Source organism: Hylobates moloch, unplaced genomic scaffold (genome assembly GCF_009828535.3).
Source record: "Hylobates moloch isolate HMO894 unplaced genomic scaffold, HMol_V3 SCAFFOLD_10, whole genome shotgun sequence".
Lineage (NCBI taxonomy): Eukaryota > Metazoa > Chordata > Mammalia > Primates > Hylobatidae > Hylobates > Hylobates moloch.
The window spans coordinates 85527710-85541238 of record NW_026652285.1 but is presented as its reverse complement, the minus strand read 5'-3'; the positions used below and the strand labels follow the sequence as shown (position 1 = coordinate 85541238).

General features: G+C 41.5%; 1 protein-coding gene across 1 annotated transcript in view; it reads right to left on the bottom strand.

Moving 5' to 3' along the window:
- Positions 1-7432, bottom strand: part of RGS3 (regulator of G protein signaling 3) — a 162004-nt gene extending 154572 nt beyond the window's left edge. Inside the window, exon 1 of the mRNA XM_058445416.1 lies at positions 7134-7432. The gene's annotated coding sequence lies outside the window, so the exon portion shown is untranslated. The remainder of the gene's footprint in view (positions 1-7133) is intronic.
- Positions 7433-13529: the final 6097 nt, after the last annotated feature.

Sequence of the window (13529 nt, the reverse complement as noted above, 5' to 3'; positions counted from 1 at the left end):
TCCTTTGGGTATATACCCAGTAATGGGATGGCTGGGTCAAATGGTATTTCTAGTTCTAGATCCCTGAGGAATCGCCACACTGACTTCCACAATGGTTGAACTAGTTTACAGTCCCACCAACAGTGTAAAAGTGTTCCTATTTCTCCACATCCTCTCCAGCAATAGCTTCTAACTTCCCAAAATCCTATGCCTTTTGGACATGTGCCACCTTTTTTGCCACACTCTTGGAATGGTGCTTTCAATGGTCATCAAAATTGTTCAGAGATGGATTCATTCATCAAACATTGATCAAGAGCTTCCTACACGCCAGGGCTATCACCTGGGGTTGTAACCATGAAAACAATAGGCACAGACCCTTCTCTCGAGGAACTACTCGTCCCCTGGAACATTTAAATTTACATACATAAATTTATATATATATAAATGATGGAATGTGTTTTTCTTCATTTACTCATTAAGACGTTTCTTTGGTTGTGGAGACACTGGCCTCAGAAATTACCAGAGGCCTGCAGTTATTTGAAAGGTGTCAAGGAAAGCATGTCATTTTCATAATGTAATATCACCACCTAGTGGTTCCAGAAAACTTTACCAATTGATCCAGGAAAATTTTCTTACAAAGCTATATTCCTGGGAATGACTCTCCACCATTTCTCCAGAACTTTTCCTTTCTCTATCAAGATAATCTAGGGGATGATTCTCTAATATGTATTATATACCCAATATCTGTTAAATAAATGCATATATACAAGGACAAATGAATTTCATACCCTGGTACCTCATGTCAATGGAAAGAGAAAATTTAGAAATTCCTTCCCAGATTCCTCTGGACTTCTAATCATTTCTATCTAAGAAGGACCTTCTAATCATTTCTATCTAAGGCCAGAGGTATTACTGTCCTTAATTTATCAAGCAATTCCTTTAGGTGCATTTGAATAAACTGATTTTTTAAGTGTCACTGTATCATGGATGAAACCCTCACTCCCTCTCACCAAACCCAAGGGGCTTTCTATAATTCAAAAACAATCTGGGCACGGTTGGTCACGCCTGTAATCCCAACATTTTGGGAGCTCAAGGTGGGAGGATTACTTGAGGCCAGGAGTTCGAGGCCAACCTGCCCAACATGGAGAAACCCTGTCTCTACTAAAAATACAAAAATTAGCTGGTCTTGGTGGCACATGCCTGTAAACCCAGCGACTCAGGAGGCTGAGGCATGAGAATCGCTTGAACCCAGGCGGCGAAGGTTGCAATGGGCAGAGATTGCGCCACCGCACTCCAGCCTGGGCAACAGGGGGAGATTCTGTCTCAGAGCATACAAAAACAAAATCAATGAAGAACAGCATATGTCACCCTAGAGGTTGGGACCAATACCAAAACAAAGTCCAGCTGGCTCTGAGTACGGGCCTAGAATGTCTCAAGATGCTTTCATTGACTATTGCTTCTACATAGGTGTCAAACTGGGCCAGGTGTCACTAGGAAGTGTGCTTAGAAAATTATGGTAACCCAGGCTGGGAGCAGTGGCTCACACCTGTAATCCCAGCACTTTGGGAGGCTGAGGTGGGCGGATCACCTGGGGTCAGAGTTTGAGACCAGCCTGACCAACACGGAGAAACCCCATCTCTACTAAAAATACAAAAATTAGCCAGGCATGGTGGTGGGCATCTGAAATTCCCAGCTACATGGGAGGCTGAGGCAGGAGAATCGCTTGAACCCAGGAGGCGGAGGTTTTGGCGAGCCAAGATCGCACCATTGCACTCCAGCCTGGGCAACAAGAGCAAAATTCTGTCTCAAAAAACAAAAAAAGGAAAAGAAAATTATAGTAACCCAAAGCAAATGGCCTGTCTCTACAGGGATCACAAAGTAGCAAAGAACAAAAGAAACTAAGGACTAGTTTCTTGGGAATATAAGCCTCTTAGAACCATATTCCAACAGGCTAAATCTTAAGTCTTCTTGTTGGTTTAAATAAGTAAAGTGAATCTCCAAGCAATCCTGGCTATTAATTAAGTCTTACTTCTGCTTCCTTAGGCCTAGATGGTGGGGAAATGGCAGTTGGCAGCAGTTACCTGGCTCCTCCACTCTCAGAACATTGGGAGGCTGACCCAAGGGGTTCATGAGTACTCCTCCCCTTCAGTCAATTCTTTTCTACATGGCCGTGTCCTTCCTTTCAGTCTAAGCGTATCCCAGTCTCAGTTGTACATTAAAGAGAAGGAGTCGGAGAGGTGTCACGATACAGTGGATGAGGACAGGCTGAGCCAAGGTTCTAAGCCCAGGCCCCTTTACTTGCTCACCTTTGACTTTTGGCCTCTCCAGCAGGGCCACTAGGTCTGTTGTGAAGGTCGTGGACCAACTCTAGGGGTGCTGCTCATATTATAACCATCTTAGATTTGTATAGCCATTGAGTTAATTTTCAACAGATGATAGTAAAGTGTTTTAAAGGGTGTCTTTTTCTAATTCACTCAAAGACCTCAAATGGGCTCTCATCAGTCCTATATTCTGAGCCTAATTTATCAACTGGATACAGTCCACATCTATCTACGTAGTTGGCCAGAGAACCAACTGAAATAGTGAGTGTAAAGTACCTTGAAAACTAACATGGTTTGGAGATTATATTTCCCGGGGTTCTGTTTGTGATCGTCTAAATTTGAGGGATTGCTATGTGAAAGGTAAAACAAGTTTCAGTCTGCAAGTGTTTTATCTCCCTTTGAAAATAGACACAAAAGCCAGTATTCAGAGAGTGCATATCTTCTCACTCAAAATCCACCAGGATTCAAAAAGTAACTGTGTATTCATCAACAGGACTTAAAAGAATGTTCCAATTTCTGAGAGTTGCTTCACCAACAAAGTAGTTGAATTAGATATAAAATAGTTATACCTTCTCTTCTCTGCCTAAGTCTTTAGATAAAATAAGCAAATGGAAGGCAAACCCTGCCTTGTCCTCATCCCCACCACTGACCATTAGAAATTGGGTTTGCTCCAGTGGACAGGTCTGAGGGTAGGCTAATAAGAAGTGAAGAAAATTGTAGGCCAGGCACGGTGGCTCATGCCTATAATCCCAGCACTTTGGGAGGCTGAGGCAAGCAAATCACCTGAGGTCAGGAGTTCGAGACCAGACTGGCCAACATGGCGAAACCCTGTCTCTACTAAAAATACAAAAAATAGCCGGGTGTGGTGGCGAGCACCCTGTAATCCCAGCTACTCGGGAGGCTGAGACAGGAGAATCACTTGAACCCAGGAGGCGGAGGTTGCAGTGAGCCAAGATGGCACCACTACACTCAAGCCTAGGCAACAGAGTGAGACACCACCTCAAAAAAAAAAGAAAGAAAATTGTAAATTTTTTAAACCCAGCCCACATAAGTCATTCTGCAATGTAACGCACATTCAAGAAATAATTATTTTCAGGGAAACAGCCCAATAACACCTTGTTGATTCCTCTCCCTATGAAGATTCAGCTAAGTATAGCTCAGTCTAGTAACACAAATGATGTCATATACTTTTGATTTGGCTTGGAAAAGAGGAGGCACAAGTAGGCAGCAAATTTAGCTTTCTAATTTGGCCTGTTTGAAGACAATGTTTTGAAGCAGTTGAACATTTAATCTGCCTTTCCTGTATGAACTGTACTTAGGAGGACCAAATAATTGATGAGTGAGAGGTTTCTCTTTAGAAAAAGATCGCAGGATTGTCTTGGCTATGCGGGCTCTTTTTTGGTTCCATATGAAATTTAAAACAGTTTTTTCTAATTCTGTGAAGAGAGTTAATGGTAGCTTTATGGGGATAGCATTGAATCTATAAATTACTTTGGGCAGTATGGCCATTTTCACGATATTGATTCTTCCTATCCATGAGCATGGAATGTTTTTCCATTTGTTTGTGTCCTCTTTTATTCCCTTGAGCAGTGGTTTGTAGTTCTCCTTGAAGAGGTCTTTCACATCCCTTGTAAGTTTTATACTTAGGTATTTAATTCTCTTTGTAGCAATCGTGAATGGGAGTTCACTCATGATTTGGCTCTCTGTTTGTCTATTATTGCTGAGAGGAATTCTTGTGATTTTTGCACATTGATTTTGTATCCTGAGACTTTGCTGAAGTTGCTTATCAGCTTAAGGAGATTTGGGGCTGACACAATGGGGTTTTCTATATATACAATCATGTCATCTGCAAACAGAGACAATTTGACTTCTTTCTTCCTATTTGAATACCGTTTATTTCTTTCTCTTGCCTGATTGCCCTGGCCAGAACTTCCAATACTATGTTGAATAGGAGTGGTGAAAGAGGGCATCTTGTCTTCTGCTGGTTTTCCAAGGGAATGCTTCCAGTTTTTCCCCATTCAGTATGAGATTGGCTGTGGGTTTGTCATAAATAGCTCTTATTATTTTGAGATATGTTCCATTAATACCTAGTTTATTGAGAGTTTTTAGAATGAAGGGGTGTTGAATTTTGTTGAAGGCCTTTTCTGCATCTATTGAGATAATCATGTGGTTTTTGTCCTTGGTTCTGTTTATATCCTAAGCAAAAAGAACAAAGCTGGAAGCATCATACTACCTGACTTCAAACTATACTACAAGGCTACAGTAACCAAAACAGTATGGTACTGGTACCAAAACAGATATATAGACCAATGGAACAGAACAGAGGTCTCAGAAATAACACCACATATCTACAACCATCTGATCTTTGACAAATCTGACAAAAACAAGCAATGGGGAAAGGATTCCCTATTTAATAAATGGTGTTGAGAAAACTGGCTAGCCATATGCAGAAAACTGAAACTGGACCCCTTTCTTACACCTTATACAAAAATTAACTCAAGATGGATTAAAGACTTAAACATAAGACCTAACACCATAAAAACCCTAGAAGAAAACCTAGGCAATATCATTCAGGACACAGACATGGGCAAAGATTTCATGACTAAAACACTAAAAGCAATGGCAACAGAAGCCAAAATTGACAAATGGGATCTAATTAAACTAAAGAGCTTCTGCACACAAAATAAACGATCATCACAGTGAACAGGCAATCTATAGAATGGGAGAAAATTTTTGCAATCTATCCATCTGACAAAGGGCTAATATCCAGAATCTACAAAGAACTGAAACAAATTTACAAGAAAAAAAAAAAATCCCATCAAAAAGAAGGGTGAAGGATATGAACAGCCACATCTCAAAAGAAGACATTCGTGCAGCCAACAAACATATAAAAAAAAGCTCATCATAACTGGTCACTAGAGAAATGCAAATCAAAACCACAATGAGATACCATATAGGCCAGTTAGAATGGTGATCATTAAAAAGTCAGGAAACAACAGATGCTGGAGAGGATGTGGAGAAATAGGAATGCTTTTGCACTGTTGGTAGGAGTGTAAATTAGTTCAACCATTGTGGAAGACAGAATGGTGATTCCTCAAGGATCTAGAACCAGAAATACCATTTGACCCAGCAATTCCATTACTGGGTATATACTCAAAGGATTATAAATCATTCTACTATAAAGACACATGGGCACGTATGTTTATTGCAGCACTGTTAACAATAGCAAAGACTTGGAACCAACCCAAATGCCCATTGATGATAGACTGGATAAAGAAAATATGGCACATATACACCATGGAATACTATGCAGCCATAAAAAAGGATGAGTTCATGTCCTTTGCAGGGACATGGATGAAGCTGGAAACCATCATTCTCAGCAAACTAACACAAGAACAGAAAACTAAACACCGCATGTTCTCACTCATAAGTGGGAGCTGAACAATGAGAACACATGGACACAGGGAGGGGAACATCACACACTGGGGCCTGTGAGGGGATGGGGGGCTAGGGGAAGGATAGCATTAGGAGAAATACCTAATGTAGTTGACAGGTTGATGAGTGCAGCAAACCACCATGGCACATGTATACCTACGTAACAAACCTGCACGTTCTGCACATGTACCCCAGAACTTAAAGTATAATTAAATAAATTAATAAATAGAGGTTTGGGCCTGGGTCACTCTCAGGCCCAAGCCAGAATTCCGCTTTCAGTGTGACACTGAGGACCTCCAAGTTCTGCTCTCCAGTAAAACTAGTGAGAATTGTTTAAAAAACGAAACAAAACAAAACAAAAACAAACATTTAAAGACTCTGGAAATGGCCCTAAGGGCATACCACAAATGAATAAATATTTGCTCAAGAAAAATCTACAAAAACTCAGAATTACAAGAATCTGAGGTATGTGAACCAAGACCCATGCCCTCTCTGTCCTCCCACCCTCAATTCAGTGAGGCAAAAACTATACTTCAGTCTGCTTCAGCCTAGAACACAGGGCTGCCTCTCCCCTCAGCTATCTTCCCAGGAGGGATGGGATGTCAGCATTTCTCATCCTTCCCCACTACTTGTTGCTGCAGGCAAAGTTCCAGGTGAGTACAGCTGGTATAAATCCAACCTCCACTTGTGGAAATAGGCTCTACCTTGGGTTAGGTACCATTGAAAATACTAGGGCTCTGACTGAGTTTGCCCCAGTTCATGGGCGGAGTTTCACACTGAGAGGCAAGCCAAGAAGACCGGTGACTGCTACCTCTCCCATCTACCAAGCACTCAGAATCTAACATAGGGGTGTTACTCAGGAAGACGCACATCATTGTTCCCACGCCCACCACCAGGACTTTGGCTCAGAGATTTCCTCAGATACAGATGTAAGTCATAGAACAGAGAAATTTGGGAAACTCTTAAGTATATGGAAATTAAACAACACACTCTTAAAAAACCAATGGATTTTTAAAAAATCATCAAAAGGGAAAAGAGAAAATACCTTGAAGTAAATGAAAATGAAGACATATCAAAACTTACAGGATACAGGTAAAACAGTACATAGAGGGATATTTAAGCTGTAAATGACTATCCTACAAAAGAAGAAAAGATCTCAAATCAGCAACCTTATACCACCATAAGACATTGGAAAAGAAGAGCAAACTACACCTAAAGCAAGCAGAAGGAAGGTAATAAAGATTAGAGTGAAAATTAAAAAACAGAAAATCAATGAAAACAAAACTGGTTCTTTGAAAAGATAAACAAAATTAACAAACTACCTAATTGACCAAGAAAAAAAGAAAGATGACTCACATTACTAGAACCAGATATAAAAGAGGGGACATTACTACCAACCTTTAAAGGATTAAAAGAAATACAAGTCGGCTAGGTGTGGTGGCTCATGCCTGTAATCTCAGCACTTTGGGAGGCCAAGGCGGGTGGATCACCTGAGGTCAGGAGTTCGAGGCTAGCCTGGCCAACATGGTAAAACCCTGTCTCTACTAAAAATACAAAAATCAGCTGAGCGTGGTGGCAGGTGCCTGTAATCCCAGCTACTCGGGAGGCTGAGGCAGGAGAATCACTTAAACCAGGGAGGTGGAGGTTGCAGTGAGCCAAGATCATGCCATGGCACTCCAGCCTGGGCAACAAGAGCAAAACTCCGTCTGAAAAAAAAAAAGAAAAAGAAATACTATAAGTAAATACTAATAAATTCTAATAAAATGCTAATAACTTCAACAAGTTAGATGAAATGGACAAATTCCCAGAAACACACAAACTACAGAAACTGATTCAAGAAGAAATAGGGCCAGGTGTGATGGCTCACGCCTGTAATCCAGTACTTTGGGAGGCTGAAGCAGGTGGATCATCTGAGCTCAGGAGTTCAAGACCAGCCTGGGCAATATGAAACCCTGTCTCTACCAAAAATACAAAAAATTAGCCAGGCATGGTGGCTTATGCCTGTAGTCCCAGCTACTCAGGAGGCTGAGGTGGGAGGATCACTTTAGCCTTGGAGATGAAAGTTGCAGTGAGCCAGGATTGTGCCACTACAGTCCAGCCTGGGTGACAGAGTGAGACCCTGTCTCCAAAGAAAAAAAAAAAAAAAAGGAAGAAGAAGAAGAAGAAAGAAGAAGAAGAAGGAGGAGGAGGAGGAGAAGGAAAAGAAGAAGAAGAGGAAGAAGAAGAAGAAGAACAACAACAACAACAACAACAACAAGAGGAAGAGGAAGAAGAAGAAGAACAACAACAACAACAACAAGAGGAAGAGGAAGAGGAAGAGGAAGAAGAAGAAGAAGAAGAAGAAGAAGAAGAAGAAGAAGAAGAAGAAATAGGCAATCTGAATAGGCTTATATCAATAAAGAGATTGAACAAATAATCATAAAAACTACCCACAAAGAAAAGCCCAGCTCCAGATTGCCTTACTGGTAACTTCTACCAAACATTTAAAGAATTAATATAAGGCCGGGCATGGTGGCTCACGCCTGTAATCCCAAAACTTTGGGAGGCCGACGCAGGCAGCCACTTGAGGAGTTCAAGGAGGGCCTGGCCAACATGGGGAAACCCCATCTCTACTAGAAAATGTAAAAGTAAGCCAGGCGTGCTGGTAGACACCTGTAATCCCAGCTACTCAGGAGGCTGAGGCAGGAGAATCACTTGAACCCAGGAGGCAGAGGTTGCAATGAGCCAAGACCACACCACTGCACTCCAGCTTGTGCAACCGAGCAAGACTCTGTCTCAAAAAAGAAAAGAAAGGGACTAATAACACCACACTCCTCACAAACTATTCCAAAAAACTGAAGAGAAAGAAACACTTCTCAACTCCTTCTATGAGGCCCTCATACCAAAACTAAAGACATCACAAGAAGACGACAGATCAATTTCTTTCTGATATGGATGCAAAAAAATCCCAGCAAATTGAATCTAACAGCATATAAAAATAACTAGACAACATGATCAAGTAGGATTTATCCCAGGAACACAGATTGGCTTAACATCCAAAATTCAATTAATGTAATATACCATATCAATAGAAGAAAAACCAGCCGGGCACAGTGGCTCACGCCTGTAATCCCAGCACTTTGGGAGGCCGAGGTGGGTGGATCACGAAGTCAAGAGATCGAGACCATCTTGGTCAACCTGGTGAAACCCCATCTCTACTAAAAATACAAAAATTAGCTGGGCGTGGTGGCACGTGCCTGTAGTCCCAGCTGCTTGGGAGGCTGAGGCAGGAGAATCACTTGAACCCGGGAGGCGGAGGTTGCAGTGAGCCAAGATTGCACCATTGCACTCCAGCCTGGGCAACAGAGTGATACTCCGTCTCAAAAAAAAAGAAAAGAAAAACTAAAAATACATGATCATCACAATATCACAATAGATGCAGAAAAAGCATTTACAAAATCCTATGCCTTTTCGTGATTAAAAACAAACAAACAAACAAACAAAAAAACAAAACCAAAAAACACACACGCACTCAACAAACTAGGCATAAAAGGGAACTCAAGACTGGGTATACTGTGGCTCACACCTATAATCTCAACAGTCTGGGAGGCTGAGACAGGAGGATCACTTCAGCCCAGGACTTTGGCAACATCGCAAGACCTTGTCTCTACTAAAAATAAAAATAAAAAAATTAACCAGGCATGGTGGTGCACTTGTGGTCCCAGCTGAGGTGGGAGGATCACCTCAGCCCAGGAGGTCGAGGTTGCAAGCAATGAGCTATAATTGTGCCACTGCACTGCAGCCTGGGCAACAGAGTGAGACCCTGTCTCAAAAACAAAAAAAAAAAAAAAAAAAGAAAAAGGAAAAAGGTACTGCCAAGCATGATGGCTCATGCTTGTAACCCCAACACTTTGGGAGGCCAAGGCAATAGGAGCACTTGAGCCCAGGAGTTCAAGACCAGCCTGAGCAAGAAAGTGAGACCCTATCTCTACAAAAAATACAACAAAGTAGCCAGGCATGGTGGCACACACCTGTAGTCCCAGCTACTCAGGAGGCTGAGCTGGGAGGATGGCCTGAGCCCTGGGAGGTCAATGCTGCAGTGAGCCATGATGGTGCCACTGCACTCCTGCCTAGGCAACACAGTCTATGAAAAAAAGAAAAGAAGGAAGGAAGGAAGGAAGGAAAAGAAAAGAAAAAGAAAGAAAGAGAGAGAGGAAGGAAGGAAGGAAGGAAGGAAGGAAGGAAGGAAGGAAGGAAGGAAGGAAGGAAGGAAAGGAAGAGAGAAGAAAAGAAAACAGAGAACTCAATATAATAAAGTGCTTCCATGAAAAACTCAAAGTGAACATCATACTTAATGGTGAAAGACTGAATGCTTTGCCCTAAGATCAAAAATAAAACAAGGATGCCTACTCTCTTCATTTCTATTCAACATTGTACTAGAGGTTCTAGCCAGGACAATTAAGCAAGAAAAAGAAATTAGAAGCATGAAGATTAAAAGGAAAGAAACAAAACCTCTCTATTTGCAGATGATATAATCTTGTATATAGAAAATCCTAAGAAGAGCTTCCAGATAGCTGAACACATGGAGATTCCTGGAGGATGGCGTGCCCAGGGAACGCATGGAAGCCCCTTCCCCCATACCTCGACCTACACATCTCTTCATCTGTATCCTTTGTAATATAATAAACCAGCAAGTGGGCAGGTGCAATCTTAGTTCCTGCTGGATGAAAGGAATGATAAGCCAAAAACGAGTTGGGCTGCATGTCAGAAGGCATCTTTCCCCACTTTGCCTGCAGGAGCATCACATTAGAAAAACACACTTCACTCATGAAGGGGAAGCCTCAGGACCATGTGACCACCCTGAAGTCATCTTGACATGTTAGGGATGAATTTAGAAAAGGATAATGATGGGGTTCAGGACATGCAACCCCAAAATATGGCACCTTGGCATTTGAAAACACCAGGAAGGTCAGAAAACACCAGGAAGGTCAGAACCAGGAAGGTCACTCTCATCATTCCCTCTTCTCATCATTTCCTCTTCTCCCCAAAACAAGTTTCTCATTTTGAGAGGGACCCTCCCTATACCTAAAGGAAAGGAATATCCTTAGCTCTGAAGACACAAGGGACACAAAGAAGAATCTGCACAAACACGCCTTGCTAAGTTCCCCCAGTTTATTACCATTAGATCATACTCTTTTGTCCTCCAATCATACTTCTCCACAACTGTCTACTCTTCATCAAACAGCATAAAAATACCCAGGTTTCCCTATGTTTTTGTCTTCACTTCCATAGGAAGGCTCCCATGTCATGTAAAACTTATACTAAATAAATGTGTGTGCTTTTCTCTTGCTAATCTGTCCTTTGCTATAGATGTCTCTGTCATTAACCTAGCAATAAGTGAGAAAAGAAATCTTTCCTCTGTCCCCAACAACACTATCAATAAAGGCGAAACACTCCAAAAAAGAAAAAGAAAATAATAAGAAATCCACTAAAAAACTACCAAAACTAAATAACAAGGTAAGTAATGTTGCGGGATACACGATCAATATACAAAAATCAGGCAAAGATCATTATTGGCCACTAAGACCAGAGAAGAGACACCCAGACATTAAGGGCCTCCTGATGGAAGAATATAATACCATCTATGAAATTTTCTTACAAAAAAAAAAAAAAAACAAAAACCATGAAGCAGCTTAAGCCTCTGGATCTAACAGTTTGCAGGAAATAAAGAGAATGAAGAAACGTGTTAAAAAACACCATGAGGATACAACTGGCAAAATCAAGAATGTAGGAATCTACAGACCAAACAACCCAGTTTCTTCAGCAAGTAAATTGCAAGAAAAGAAAAATGAAAAAGAAGAAAGTGGGACCTGTAGATTAAAGAATTTTAGGGGCCAGGTGGCTCCCACCTGTAATCCCAGCACTTTGGGAGGCCAAGATGGGAGGATTACTGGAGCCCAGGAGTTTGAGACTAGCCTGGGCAACATAACAAGACCCCATCTCTACAAATAATAATAAAAAAAAATTAGCCAGGCGTGGTGGCACATGGCTGGGGTCCCAACAATTTGAGGCAGGAGGATCACCTTAGCCCAGGAGGTCGAGGCTTCAGTGAGCTGTGATCGTGCCACTGCACCCCAACCTGGGTAACAGAGTGAGATCCTGTGTCAAAAAAAAAAAAAAAAAGAAAGAAAGAAAGAAATTTTTGAGCATATCAACCAAATACAATTTATGGGCCTTATTTGGATTCTAGTTTGAAGGTATCAACTGTGAAAAGAAATTAATAATAGAGGGAAATTTGAATTTGTCTAGATATTTGATATTAAACAGCTATGATTAATTTTTGTAGTTATTTTTAACACTTTTCTTTTAGAAGTGTATGCTGAAATATTTATGGATAAAATGACCTTTGATTCAAATAACCTTGTTCAGGATGGGGGTGTATGTATATGAAACAAGATTGGTCATAAATTGGTAATTCTTAGGTAATGGACACATGGGAGCTCATTAACTTTTATATGTTTCCAATTTTCCTTATTATAAAAAACATGGAGCCAGCATCCCTGGGACCCACGTTAATCAATTATAGAGGAAGACAGACAGCACACCAGGAAGGAGAGGAAGTCAGACTCGGGTTAAATATGATGATGAATAACCTACCATTGTTTCTGGAGAATGAGGTGAGAGAACAGCAGAGTGGAATAATGAAAAGAGCTCTGACCTAGCACTAGGAGACTGAGATTCCAACTCAGCCCCACTTCCCAGCTCATGAGCTCAGTCAAGACAAATCCCCTCTCTGAGCCTTGATATCCTTACCTTTAAAATGGGGCTATAAATTAATGATCTCTACATTGTGGGGTTAAATTCTTCCTCCTTAAAATTTGTCCCAAATGATGGCTCTGGGCAGTCCTAATGTTTTGCAGGACTCAGGATAAGTGTACAAAAACAGGTCTACTAACCATGTCTGAACATTTAAAAACTATAAATTAAGCTAACAAATCGTTAAATAAAACATGTTCTAACTTGCTACCTTGACCAGTATACCTTCATGATCTAGAAAGCCAGGTTCATTCAAAATCCACAGATTCCTTAAGGTTCCACACTAACATGCAGCACTAGAAGAACCAGCCCTCACTTCTCATCCCCATGATCCCATCCTTACTGGGAAAGGCCACAAATGCTGATACACACCAATCTATCTGTCCAAGCTCTGGGCACATCCCTCTCCAAATACCCTCCTCCTACCCCCTTGAACCAAGCAGCACACACACTGGTGGGATAGTCCACTCTTGGTAGGATGGACCCACAAAAGAGGCCTGCAGAAGCCATGGAAGTAGGCAAGAGGCCACTGGGCAAGGAATTCCAGGGTTCCAAATACCAGGAACAAAGTCTAAAAGGGGAGTCACAGACCCCAGCTAGGTGTACATCCACTTGGCTCTGCAGATTTCTCTGCCATGAGGGGCAGCACAGCCAGAACACCAGAGGACTTTCTAAAGCACGGGGCCAAGTGCCTTCCTTGCCCAGATCTAAGATACTGAATACATCAAAGTTTCATTATATTATTCTCTTTCCTTTTACGTAATTTTGAAATTTTTACTACATTAAATCTTTTTAAGGACTAAAACATGAAAAAAAAAACCCTCCAAAACCAAGTTAGAGGTTCCCTGAGACTGAAATTTTGAGCCTTCATGAGCATCACTGAAACTTTCCTCCAGACTCAGTTCCTTATAAACTAGAGCTTTTCGCCGGGTGCGGTGGCTCACACCTGCAATCAAAGCACTTTGGGAGGCTGAGGTGGGCGGATCACCTGAGGTCAGG